The sequence below is a fragment of the Bombina bombina genome, chromosome 2, assembly GCF_027579735.1.
Source record: "Bombina bombina isolate aBomBom1 chromosome 2, aBomBom1.pri, whole genome shotgun sequence".
Taxonomy (NCBI): Eukaryota; Metazoa; Chordata; class Amphibia; order Anura; family Bombinatoridae; genus Bombina; species Bombina bombina.
In genome coordinates this window covers 1,044,149,323-1,044,164,408 of record NC_069500.1, presented here as the reverse complement: position 1 = coordinate 1,044,164,408, position 15,086 = coordinate 1,044,149,323, and positions in this window count along the sequence as shown.

Sequence of the window (15,086 nt, the reverse complement as noted above, 5' to 3'; positions counted from 1 at the left end):
ATAATGCACTTCAACCTGTTTAATTCTGGACTAAATGTGGACTCTGGATTCATAAAACATTATCAAAATTTTTTGTAATGTACTTTCATTTAGTCAATTACATTGTATATTCCACATTCTTTATACATAGCCACACAGGTAAGCCTATGTCCACACTTTTGTCTTTTTTTAACTTTGTATTCCCCCTGTATATACAATTTCACATCTTTATAGATATTGATTCAATGTTGATATATAACTTTATGTCAGTATATGCTCCATGTAAAGCTATATATTTCCCCTGTCTGTTCTCCTACACTGGACACTGTCTGCCTTTTACCTAAGCCCCCTCGTGATTTTTACGACACCTCCTCCTCTCCCTGCACTTTCTGTCTTCTTAGCTATTCTGTGTTTTAAGATACAATCTGTAAATTCCATTGAATTGATCAGTATTGCTTCAGACTTCATAAAGGAAGGAACTCTTCCGAAAGCTTGTCAACTTATAAATGTATGGTTAGTCCAATAAAAAAAGTATCATTGCTCAATGCAATACTCTTGTTATTTTGATATCTAAATCTCTGGACTAAAACGGCTACTCCAATCAACGTATATATATATATATATATATATATATATATATATATATATATATATATATATATATATATATATATATTTATTTTTTTTAATAGTGATCTTTTAAAGGGACACGGAACGAAAACATTTTCTTTCCATGATTCATATAGATATATGCAACTTTATTATTTACTCCTATTATCAATTGTTCTTCATTGTCTTGCTATCTTTATTTGAAAATAAAGAATGTAAGTTTAGAAGCAGGCCCATTTTTGTTTAACAACCTGAGTTGTTCTTGCTGATTGGTTATTAAATGTCAGCCACCATTGATCAAGTGCTGTCCAAGAGCTAAACCAAAAATTGGCTGGCTGCTTATCTTAGATCCCTTCTTTTTCAAATAAAGATAGCAAGGGTACAAAGAAAAAAATGATAATAGGAGTAAATTAGAGAGTTACTTAAAATTGCATTGATCTATCTGAATCACAAAATAACAATTTGGGGTTTTGTATTACTATAAATGTCAATTTTATAGACAATTACATGTTCTATCTCAATCAGTAAATAGAAGAAAAGTGTTTATTATCCTTTTATTTTTTTGTATGCTTACTAACATTCAACTAGATTACAAGTTGTGCGTTATGACTCAAATTGTAGCATTATGACCCATAACGCATCAATTTCCATAAAGCAGCCATTACAAGTTTGCAAAAAACTCCATAGCGCAACAAAAATCCCCTTCTACGCACAAATTCATAACGCTATCTAAGACCAGTAGTTATTGATATATCGCAAACCAAAAACCTTCACTAATCACTTCAAAAATATTATGCAAAGTACACTTATACTCATACAAACACTGCACAATAAATTCAAAAATATTATACAAAGTACACTTACACTCATACAAACACTGTACAATAAATTAAAAAATATTATACAAACTACACTTACACTCATACAAACACTGTACAATAAATTAATTTTTAATAAATATATATAAAACGGATTAAAGATACAGGATCTCGGGTGTTAGAAAACAAATGCACACAAAGCCATTTTACATTGACTCAGATAGACATACATGAACATACACTCATTTATCTCCGTACAAATATAATCACATACATACATAATTATCTACATGCAAACAATATACAGCAGATTACGTACACAAAACATATTTTAATTATGAAATTAATACGATTTCATGTACTATTTCAAAGACATGACGTCACTCGCTTAGCGCTCAACAGGAGTGTTGGCAGTTTTTTTCTTTCAATTTCTCTCCTCCATTGACTTCTATGGGGAATATGTGCTTGTGCACACGATAGGCCTCTTTCAGTAACGCACATGATATTCTTCTCTTTTTAAACTCGTAATACGGGTGGTCTTTGGGGTGCGCTAATTAATTTGTGCGTAGGTCCCGTAATGACAAATATATCACAAAATATACTATTTGGCACTGTAGTTATGTGTTTTACATGTGTTAACATCAGTACAAGGTCAAAATCATTTAGGAAATATTATCAACTATAAATCACGATCAATTGTATCATCACAAATAGGAAATTAGTTTCAAGAATTAACACATATTTAAACGGATATAAAACACCATTTTTAGATTTCATGATTCAGAAAGAGTATGCAATTTTAAACAGTTTTCTCATTTACTTATATTATATCATTTTATTTATTCTCTTCATATCCTTTGATAAACAGCATATCTAGATTGGCTCAGTAAATGATGATTGGTGGCTGCACATAGATGCCTTCTGTGATTGCCTCATCCATGTACATTGCTATTTCTTCAACAAAGGATATTTAAACAATGAAGCTATTTAGATCATAGAACAACATTGGAATGTTGTTTAAAATTGTATTCTCTGACTGAATCGTGAAAGATAAATTACGGCTTTAGTGTCCCTTTAAGATCAGAATTTAAACATAATATACCATTAGGAAGTTCATATAATTCAAAGATATCATTAGAAAATATTATAGTTGTCGCTTTTTTGGAAGGAACAACAATGCTATTCTGCTTTATATAAATGAACATATGTGGGAGAGAATCACAATACATACATATATGTACATAACACACATCACACAACAACAAAACACACATTTATCTTTTTAATCATCACACAATAAGAATGTTGCAAAGTAGAACAACGATTTGGAAACTAGACAGGCATGTAGCTAATATGATGACATAATTCTAAGATTCAACCATACAGATTATAGCATTAAGACTTTACTGCCTCTTTAATCAGTTTCTCACTCAATATTATATATATGTAGATGAGAGGTTTGGAAGATCTTCATTATTATTGTGATTTCAATGGTACACGTAAAAATATTGAAATCTTGCCAATCACTTATATATATAATATTATATATGTCAGCCATTACTTTATCGTTTTGCAACAATATTGCAGCAACATTGATCAATCCGATGCTATGCCATGTCTATGTACACATTTTACACAAGTATGCACTTTGAATCATGTTAACGCGGACGTGTGTTTTTTAATATAACATCGTGTTTACTAAGTATTGTTATGCATATGAACAAACATTACAAAGATACACTGTATATGTTATATTTTATATTTTAACACTTTCACATTACGATTTATTGGGGGAAAACAAAATTTCAAAAACAAAAAAACACCCACTTTGAAAGCATTCGCACCGCTCAGATACAATCAAGTGTATACAATCAGCAATAATTATGAACACGCTACCATTGGGTATTTTGCACTATAAATCACCCAAACACCATGGCCAATATGCCCCTTATGACCGACATTGTATCAAATCACTTTTATGTGTTTGCATACCTTGTTACTCATTTAGTGTTCTGATAGTGCTCTGATATTTGGCTTGTGCTGCTTGGCTCTGCAAATATGGACAACCCCCAGTTAGATTTTGTTTGTGCTGTTGGACAAGTTATTTACAACAGACTCAGGCGTGCCCGACGCCTCGAAGAGGAGCATGTGGAACACCTGAGGATTAGGGCTCCTCCTGTTCACAGGGCGAGGCTCACCTTGGATAACATGAGCCATGCCAAGGTTTTTTGACAAATATATGCTCAATAGACAGCAGTTATCTGGAGTCACACGAGCGTATGCGCACTGCAATTCCTGGCATGTCCAAGATACTTTGCTGTATACATGTTCTGGCCTCTGGAAGCTTTCAATCCGTAGAGGGGTACATATCTAGCTTGTCACCAGGTAACTTCTCTGTGGTTTTTAAAAGGTTTCTGAACGCCATGAAAATAATTTGTAGGCTTTTCGTAGGATTCCCTCAAAATGAGGACAATTGGAGACACCTCAAGAGGGAATTCTATAGAATAGCTGAAATGCCAAATGTTTTGGGAGCAATAGATTGCACCCATATTGCTCTGCAGGCTCTAGCAGCAGAGGGTCCCTTCCGAAATCGCAAACACATTCATAGTTTGAATGTGCAGTTCATTTGCGATGCACAGATGCAAATTATGAACGTGTTTACGAATTTCGGGGGTGCCAGTAATGATGCCCGTATCCTCAGGCAGTCCTTACTCTGGCGACAGTTTGAGGACAGACCCACAGGTGGCTTGTTGGTGAGTACTTGTGCACAGCATTGTTAAGAAGTTAGACAATTGCCACTGTAATGTTCAAAAACAGTTGTGTTTGTGTAATGTGCAAAATGTGCAGATATAGGATGTGGTTTCATCATTTAATTGTCTTTCAGCAAATGTCTAGATTTATATAAACAGATATGTAGCAGGTCATAGTTAAAATGTGCAGATATAGGATGTGCTTTAACCATTTATTTGTCTCTTTTAGCAAATATCTAATTTTAGCTCAAAACAGTTATGTAGCAGGTCATAGCTAAAATGTGCAGATATATGATGTGATTTAACCATTTATTTGTCTCTTTCAGCAAATGTCTAGTTTTAGCTCAAAACAGGTATTTAGCAGGTCATAGCTAACATGTGCAGATATTGGGGCATATTTATCAAGCTCCGAATGGAGCTTGATGCCCCGTGTTTCTGGTCAGCCTGCAGGCTCGCCAGAAACAGCGGTTATGAAGCAGCGGTCACAAAGACCGCTGCTCCATAACCTGTCCGCCTGCTCTGAGCAGGCGTACAGACATCGCCACAATTCAACCCGATCGAGTACGATCGGGTTGATTGACACCCCCTTGCTGGCGGCCCATTGGCCGCGAGTCTGCAGTGGGCCGGTTTTGCACCAGCAGCTCTTGTGAGCTGCTGGTGCAATTCTGAATACGGCGAGCGTATTGCTTACCGTATTCAGTGAGGTCTGGCAGACCTGATCCGTACTGTCGGATCAGGTCCGCCAGACTTTCTTAAATAGGGGCCATAGGATGTGCTTTAACCATTTATTTGTCTATTTTAGCAAATGTCTAATTTTAGCTCAAAACACTTACTAAGCAGGTCATAGCTAAAATGTGCAGATATATGATGTAATTTAACCATTTATTTGTCTATTTCAGCAAATGTCTAGTTTTAGCTCAAAACAGATATGTAGCAGATCGTAGCTAAAATTTGTAGATATAGGGGCCTATCTATCAAGCTCCGAATGGAGCTTGAAGGCCCGTGTTTCTGGCAAGTCTGAAGACTCGCCAGAAACACAAGTTATGGAGAAGTGGTCTAAAGTACGAACGGGTTGATTGACACCCCCTGCTGGCAGCCGATTGGCCGAGAGTCTGCAGGGGGTGGTGTTGCACCAGCACCAGTTAGTGGTTTGGGTCACTTCTATCTTGTGCTACACTTTTGTGAGTGTTATTACAAGTGCCTGGATTCGGGATACGGAACCGGAAGTGGTGAGGTCATTAGGAGGCTTGTTCCGGTAACAGCAGTATTTGCTCTGGGGGAGTCAGCTGAACGGCTCTGAAGCTTCGGCTCGTTCACTATTGCACTGGATGTGCAATGATCCTTGTGAGTACCTGTTCATTCTTAATTTAGTGCACTGTTTGCTCAGAACTTGCTGCACCAAGAACGCCTCTTGTTTCTTGTCTTCCAGGACTTTTTGTCATTTACCTAACTACTTATCCTAACACTACTAATAAAGCTATAAAGAATACATTTTTCATTTCTTGTAAATATTTAAAGAAACCTTCATAATATATTGTGATAAAATGCTCATGTTGGAATGTTATTTATTTGAATTGAATTCCCATAGTGTGCTACAACATGACTCAATAAATAACAAATTGATTAAAGATTCTGTAACTGAATGATTGTCAACTATAATTTTCAACATTGTACTTGTTTTAATAATGTTTCCATATACAAATTGTTATTATTAAAATAAATGTATGTGGTTTTTTTTTAAGTGTTAACCAAAGTTTAAAAACATTGTTATGATTATTTTTGTCTTTAAAAACAATTGTATACTATTTATTGTAACACAATTTACGTCTGCATCACTCTATATTTAGTTGTATGTGATCAATAATCTTAACTATGATGTTTACTAAATTGCACAAAATAAAAAACAACATTTTAATTTTAATTTTGTTTAATTGGACCAAAAGATAAAATAAAGAAATGTAACATTTATGAAATCTTTTTAATATAGGTAACATATTGTAAGAACACAATATAGAATTTTTTATTAAAAATCAATTGTCAAAATATTGATTGTAAACTATGTCCCTTGTGGCCATGTCATGTCTATTTGGGGTCTCCCTACAAATTTCCTCTGGAAAATCTTCAAAGGACATTGTGATATCACCAACAATGTGGCATTCTCTTTTGGTGGCAATATTGTGCAAAATACTGCAAACTAATATTATTTTAGCAACTTCCTCAGTTGAATACTGCATTGCACCGCCATATCTGTCCAGACATCTGAATGTCCTTTCAATGACACCCCTGGTGGTCTTGTGTGACTAATTGAACCAAATATGTTTACTGAGTTGTGGGTTACTATACAGTGTCAGTAGCCATTCATAACAAGGGTAACCAGCATCCCCTGTAATACAAAAGCATACATATTAAATATTTTTTCAAAGTTTGTAGTGTAATTTTTACATATATTAAACAATATCCATCAGTATAATTCTTCACAAATGTATCCATTTTTTTTAAAAGTGTAGATGTTAAAATCACATTTGTATCAATTAGTAATTTTACTTTTATTTTTTTCAAAATCTATGTATAAAACAAATTAAATACAAACTTTTTAAATGGAAAGAAGGATATTGTTTTTTTTTTTTTATTCAATAATTTTTTTATTGGGTTTGCATATTTCACAACAAGGTTACATACAATACACAATGATGTCAGTGAACCCAACAGTTTTCACATTTTTTTGAAAAGATAATTCTATTAACAAAAATATCACGGCTGATAACAAGTTGTGATGTATGGAGAGGGAAAAGGGGAGAAAAAAAGGGAAGGAGCCAGGAGGAAAGGGAGAGGGGTAACAGAAAAACATGACTTTCCATGTTAATTTTGTCTGTGCATTAAATGTAGGTCCTAAATATACCTGAGTATAGCCTATTTAAAAGGGGATACATCATTGGTGTGAATTAATAGCCTGAAGGCCCTGTTCCCAGAGAAAGAGGATGTCAGCTATAAAGTCTTGCTTGCCAGTGTAGCAATAGTACTGTTTCTCAAGCGCTAAAATATGTTCTACCTCAGACACCCACTGTGCATGTGTAGGGATTGTTTGAGTCTTCCACAGTCTCGGGATTATTTTTTTGCACAAACCAACATTAGTTGAAGTAACTTTGTTTGGTAAACACAGTGAAGTGGTGGAATGAGGTTAAGGAGAATGAGACAGGGTAAAGGGTTATGTGAGTACCTAGGATTTTGTTGATACTTTGCTCTATTTGTGTCCAGAAAACAGTGATGAGTGGGCAGGTCCACCATATGTGGGTCATAGTTCCTATGTCACTGCATCGCCTCCAGCAATTAGAGGAAGCGGTCGGGTAAATATGTCTTAGACGGTGCGGTGTCAGGTACCATCAAGCTAAGATTTTGTAGTCCATTTCAGATACCATCACTGAAGTAGAAGCTGAGTGGGAGGCCCTAAAACAGTGTCTCCAGTCATCATCACTGATGTTATCTGGTATTTCTGCATTCCATTTCAGCAAATATGTAGGTTGTTGATCAGGGAAAGTTCCCTTGAGCATTTTGTATATTAACGAGAGATGTGCTCTCTTGATTTCAGGGTTTGTGCATATCCGCTCAAATGCCGTTAGTGGTCTAAGAACATTAAGTTTGTATGTGATATTGTAGAGTGCATGTCTAATCTGCAGGTATGAATAAAAATTATGAAAGGGAGGACCTAGATCATTATTTAATGATACTCTATCTTTTTTTTTTAAATTCATTTTTATTATATATATTTCAAAGTGTTTGTACAATTACATAATTTTCAGAAGAACAAAGAGAAAAAGAATAAGCAATCCAGATACAAAAAAAACAAAAACAAGTTCTAACAAATCCTGAGCCTTTCCGGCCTATAATAACCTAAATAATAAGTCTATTAGTTCTTATACATTAAGATTTCCTGTTGAAATATTTTTATTCAATTTTTAACCCTCTGTAATATCTCAGTTCCATTATCTCAGTTCCTTGCACCTACTAATAATAAAAAATAAAAACAACAAAGCAACAAAAAAAAACAAAAAACAAAACAAAACAAATCAAACCAAAAAAAAAAAGGGGGGGATTTGCCTCAATCCCTCTTCCTCTCCCCCCCCCCCCCCATTGGCTTCTCAGGGCCTTATCCAATTACCATATCCCCAGTAGAGACAGCTCTGTATTTTGAAAGGGAAAAATAATATAGTCTATCTCTGTGGTAGGAAGGGATTTAATAAATGGTGCCCATTTATCAAAGAATTTTCTAATATCAGTTTCATTATTAATATTCGTGTCACGTTGCTCTAGGATACATTGTTTTTTGAGGTAAATTTTTACTTTGACTACCATGGGTATTTCTTTCGTCTTCCATTTTTTAAATATTAAATATATAGCTGCCAAGATAGAAACTTTTATTATCTTTTTATTCAATTGTTGTTCTACCTGATTGTCACAGCAGAATATGATTAAAGTTGCCGACAGTTCAAAAGGAGAAATCTTAAGGGAGGTATTAATCCAATATTCAAGTTTGCGCCAAAATTGTCTAATCAGGGGGCATTTAAACATCATATGTATAATATCTGCTGCAACCAGGGAACATTTAGGACATTTATAAAAATTCAAGTTCTGGAGCTTATGACCTTTTTCTGGTGTATAATGAAATTTATGCAGCAACTTAAGATGTGCTTCTCTCCATGTTGCTGAGAGAGTGGCCTGTGCCACCATGTGGATAGATTTTTTAATAAATTTACAATTTATATGCTCTTGTGCCATAATTAATCTCCAGTCTTGAGCCACTTTCTCCAAAGTGAGTTTCCCTTCTTCAGCTCCTAATAAATAATAGCAATATGAAATGGACATACGACCCTTTTTAACTAATGTTAGCCAATCCTCTATTTCGCCGAGTTTCCAGTTCCACTCCCCCTCCCTCATCAACCCAGACACATAATGCCTTACTTGCAAAAATGCAAAGAACTTATTGGAGAGATTGAAGCTATTTTTAATTTCTTCAAATGTTTTGAAGCACTTATTGTCTTCATCGACAAATTGTATTATCGTTTTTAGTCCTACTGATTGCCAGTTTTTAAAAACTGCAGAGTCAATACCAGCTTGAAATAAAGGATTCCCCCTTAAGGGGAGATATTTGGAGACCTTACAGTTGAAGGACAGGAGCTTCCCTATCTTCCACAAAGCCTTTAATGGATTAAAAATCGCTTTGATTTTCTTAATTCTAGGTGGCATGTCTTTTGGCGCACAATGAAGCAAAGCACAAGGAAGATATGGATCGCAAATGCTCTCTTCCAATGCATTGTTCAAAACATAATTATTTCCTGAGATCCAGTCTGCGGCTATACGTGCTAAAAAAGCAAGATTGTAAAGCCACAAGTTAGGCAGTGCAAATCCTGTAAATAGCTTGGCATGTGTTAATTTATTCAGGGATATCCTAGGTTTTCTCTTCTGCCATATAAAGCTTCTAAGCCAGCTATTTAGACTTCGGATGTCCCTGTCAAATAGTATTAATGCTGTGTTTTGTAATATATACAGTAATTTAGGAAGGAGGACCATTTTGAACAGGGCTATCCGTCCTGATATAGAGAGGGGTAAGTTTTCCCAAGATCTGAGTTTGTCTTTAAATGTTGTTAAAATTGGGGGGATATTGAGATTATAAAGATCAAGTGGGTTCGTAGGTATTACTATGCCTAAATACTTAAATTAATCTTTGACTGTTTTAAAAGGGCTATTCAAAAATGATTCTTTATTCTTTCGAAGCCAATAGATCTCAGATTTAGAAACATTTGTTTTATACCCAGAAAATAGCCCGAATTGGTTAATAATTTGTAAAAGCTTGGGTATATTAACCTGAGTGTTTGACAGATAAACAAGGATGTCATCCGCATATAATGCAAGTTTCATCTCCTGTCTACCTATCATAACACCTTCCAACTGTGACCTAATCCTTATAGCCAGTGACTCGATAGATAGATAGATAGATTAAAAAGGAGGGGAGAGAGGGGACATCCCTGCCTAGTTCCTCTATTAAGCACAATTTGTGAAGAAACAATATTATTAACAATTATACTAGTAGAAGGAAGGCTGTACAAATTTTGTATGAATTTAGGGAAATTACCTTTGAACCCAAACTGAACCAAAGAAGTAAAAAGGTGATCATGTTGTATCGAATCAAACGCCTTTTCTGCATCAATTGCCACAATGGCTAAATCAGGGATGTGTTCCCCTTCCTCTCTCTCCTTCCTTTCAGCATTATAAAAATATTCTGATACCACTAGGACTTCTCTATTTTTAGCTGAGGAATTTCGTGAATTTAAGAAGCCTGTTTGATCTTTATGTATAATATTAGGTAATATTCCCTGCAATCTTTTGGCCAAGATAGACATAAAAACCTTATAGTCTACATTTAATAGGGCAATCGGTCTATAAGACTCCCTATGCGCTGAATCTTTTCCGCCTTTAAGAATGAGAGTAGTGAAAGATGCTGAGAAGGCTTTCGGTACCAGTTCTCCTTTGATATACATAGCATTATATACCTGATTAAGATGGGGTGCAATCTCTAACGACATAATCTTATAAAATTCACTTGGTAAACCATCCGGCCCTGCAGCCTTATTTGTAGCAAGTTCGGAAATCACTTTCTCTACTTCCTCCACCCCTATCGGAGCATTAAGAGTTTCCATTACTTCTGCAGAAAGCTTAGGGCAACTAATTTTACTCCAAAAATCATCTGCTTGTATTGAATCAGATTTTCTCAGGGAGTATACCGCTTGATAATACTTAGCCATTTCTCCATGTATGTCCGAGCTCTTTGTAAGGAGCTTCCCATTTACAAGAAGTTTTTCAATAATTGGTGACTTTCTGTCATTCCTAACCAAGTTTGCAAGTAGATTTCCAGATTTATTTCCATATCTATACAGTTTAGATTGTAGTTTCAAGTCTGACTGGGTTTCTCTATATATTGCAAATGTATCTTTGTCATTTTTTGCCCTAATGTAGCTTGCCCAATTAGCTGGATTTTTAGTCAAAAGTAAGCGATTATATGAGTTGATCAAAGCATTATTTAGTTCTTTTTCTCTAGATCTTAACTTTTTACTGATCATTGCACTATATGAGATAATTTCACCTCTTATAACTGCTTTAGCCACTTCCCAGAGGATTAATGGGCGTTCCCAATATTCCCTGTTACATTGAATATATTCCTCAAATTTGGTCCTCAGATGAGCTTTAAATTTTATGTCTGTTGCTAAGAAGGAGGGAAAATGGAACCACACAGAACCCGGCCCGGAAACAGCAAATTGAAAATTTAGAGAAATTGGTCCATGGTCAGAGAGAAAAATAGGTAATATATTTACTCTTACTTTAGCTGTACACAGCCTTTCATCAATTAAAAAAAGGTCAATTCTTGACATGGTCTTATGTGCCTTAGATAGTCAGGTAAATTCCCGGACATCAGGATTCTGAATCCTCCATATGTCTCTGATATTTAGATTTTGTTTGATTTTCGCCAATAATTTAGATTCTAAGTTATCCTTTTTGTTCTTCTTATGATCCCTGTTTTCCCTCAGTCTATCCAAGGGGTAGTGAGGGGCCATGTTAAAATCTCCTCCGAGGATTAAATATCCTTCCTTGAAGGAAAGGATTTTGGCCTGTAACTGATTCCAGAATTCTGGATCTATAATATTAGGTGCATATATGTTACAAAGTGAGAAAATAGCCTTTTCAATTTTTATCTTTAACAATAAATATCTCCCCTCCGGGTCAGTCAAGACCTGTAAAGTTTCTGCCTTTAGCCTTTTCCCCATCAATATGGCCACCCCCCTCCTCCTACCAGTACCAGGTGAGGCATAGACTTCCTTTACCCATCCCTTTTTAAGCTTCAAGATTTCCACCTGAGTTAGGTGGGTCTACTGTAGGAGAACAATATCAGAATCAAGTCGCCTTGCATGGGTTGAAATTGCTTTTCTTTTGATGGGAGTAGAGATACCCCCCACATTCCAGGAGATTAATTTAAGATTAGTAACTGAGCCACAAATTTACCTGAGGAGGGAGGGAGAAAAAAGAGGAAAAAAAAAAAAAAGGGGGATGAACAGAGCGAATTCTGTCCATTCTAACAAACTCTTAAATCTATAGTTATAAACCTTATCCATAAAAATTTTATTTTTCTTGAGCATTTAATTGTTGCAGTAATTTTTCTGCCTCTTGTGGGTTATCAAAGAAATGAGCCTCTCCTTTCACAAAGATTTTTAATTTAGAAGGATAAATTATTAAGGCTTGAAAGCCTTGCTGAATACATTTTGAACAGATTGGGGCCAGGTTTCTTCTTTTAGTAGATGTTTCAACTGAATAATCTTGGAATAAAAGGATTTTATTTTCTTTATAGATAATTGGCTGATTTTTGCGAAAATGTTAGAGTAATGTGACCTTATCTTGAAAATTAAGCATTTTCGCTATTATAGGTCTAGGTCTGTTATCTTCCTGTCTATTTGTTATTCGTCTCCCCAGTCTATGTATCCTCTCTACTACTATCTGTGGATGATTGGGAGGAATCTTAAGGAGCTGAATTAATACTTCAGGAATAAATGTGTTTAATTCTTCAGACGGCCCCCCCTCGGGGACCTCTATGATGCGGATATTGTTGCGCCTAGCGCGATTTTCCAGGTCCTCAATTTTATTTTGTATTTTAGCAATAATTGCATTATTAGCTTCAAGATTGGACCCCTGTGCCGAAGTAAGATCCTCCAAATCAGATACTCTCTGTTCGGCCTCTTCTAGTCTGTTGGAAAATAACTTTATCTCATGTCTAAGTAAATTAATATCTTGCTTGATCTCAGATCTTAGCACATCAAATTTTGGAGTTAGTGCCTCAGATATACTAGCCACTAGGGCCTGTACATTAGTTAGTTCATTTATGGGCAGGATAGGAGCTGCAGGTACAGATATTTCTGAGGAAACTTCAGCAACGGCATTTGTCCTCCTATCTCTCTGTTTAGATGCCATGACTGGTGAAGGAGTCCGGGAATGGGAGGGAAGGAATTTATCCATGTGCTGAAAAATTTGTGAATATACCAATTCGTAAATATTTATACCATGTGCTATACTTTATAATTTTATCAGTGGGAGTATGAAAAGAAGGAAATAAGAAGCAGGAACCCCGTAACCAATAGAGTGCTAGTGCCATAGCCCTGGGGTAGAAGGAAAAAAGTTAGCCCAGGGGAAATCGTGAATCAGTTCTGGAGAGAAAAAAAAAAAAGGAGAATTAGAGAAAAAATAAAACAAGAATTTTTTGCTTAAGGAAAAATCCTTAAGAAAAGTGTATGGGAGTCACTTGACCGTTGAGACGTTATTTATAGAAGGATCAAAGTCACGTAAGGACAATGTCTGAGGTGCTTCGAAATCAGCCAACCTTTAAGCTCCACAAATATAGTTGTAATAAGCTATGTGTTTACACTGGCAGGGCAAGAGGTTGCTCGCTCAAACCACGCTAGGGTTGAAGAAGGGTGGGGGGAGACCCTAAATTTTACTCTCCTCCACTCCTCTCCTCCTAACAGTTATGAAGAATTATACCTTTTAATTTGCAATAGAGACTGACGGCTAGATTTGGAGTTTTGTCGGTAACGACCCGAAAAACTAACGCCAGCTTTTTTCTGGCCGCACCATAAAAATAACTTTGGTATTGAGAGTCCACAGAATGGCTGCGTTAGGCTCCAAAAAAGGAGCGTAGAGCATTTTTAACGCAGCTTCAACTCTCGATACCAGAGTTGCTTACGGACGCGGCCAGCCTCAAAAACGTGCTCGTGCACGATTCCCCCATAGGAAACAATGGAGCTGTTTGAGCTGAAAAAAAAAAAAAACACCTGCAAAAAAGCCGCGTTCAGCTCCTAACGCAGCCCCATTGTTTGCTATGCGGTAACCCTTCCTACGTCTGCACTTAACACTCTAACATGTACCCGGAGTCTAAACACCCCTAACCTTACACTTATTAACCCCTAATCTGCCGCCCCCGCTATCGCTGACCCCTGCATATTATTATTAACCCCTAATCTGCCGCTCCGTAAACCGCCGCTACTTACATTATCCCTATGTACCCCTAATCTGCTTCCCTAACATCGCCGACCCCTATATTATATTTATTAACCCCAAATCTGCCCCCCACAACATCGCCTCCACCTTCCTACACTTATTAACCCCTAATCTGCCGAGCGGACCTGAGCGCTACTATAATAAAGTTATTAACCCCTAATCCGCCTCACTAACCCTATAATAAATAGTATTAACCCCTAATCTGACCTCCCTAACATCGCCGACACCTAACTTCAATTATTAACCCCTAATCTGCCGACCGGAGCTCACCGCTATTCTAATAAATGTATTAACCCCTAAAGCTAAGTCTAACCCTAACACTAACACCCCCCTAAATTAAATATAATTTTAATCTAACGAAATTAATTAACTCTTATTAAATAAATGATTCCTATTTAAAGCTAAATACTTACCTGTAAAATAAATCCTAATATAGCTACAATATAAATTATAATTATATTATAGCTATTTTAGGATTAATATTTATTTTACAGGTAACTTTGTATTTATTTTAACCAGGTACAATAGCTATTAAATAGTTAAGAACTATTTAATAGCTAAAATAGTTAAAATAATTACAAATTTACCTGTAAAAGAAATCCTAACCTAAGTTACAATTAAACCTAACACTATACTATCAATAAATTTATTAAATAAACTACCTACAATTACCTACAATTAACCTAACACTACACTATCAATAAATTAATTAAATACAATTCCTACAAATAAATACAATTAAATAAACTAGCTAAAGTACAAAAAATAAAAAAGAACTAAGTTACAAAAAATAAAAAAATATTTACAAACATAAGAAAAATATTACAACAATTTTAAA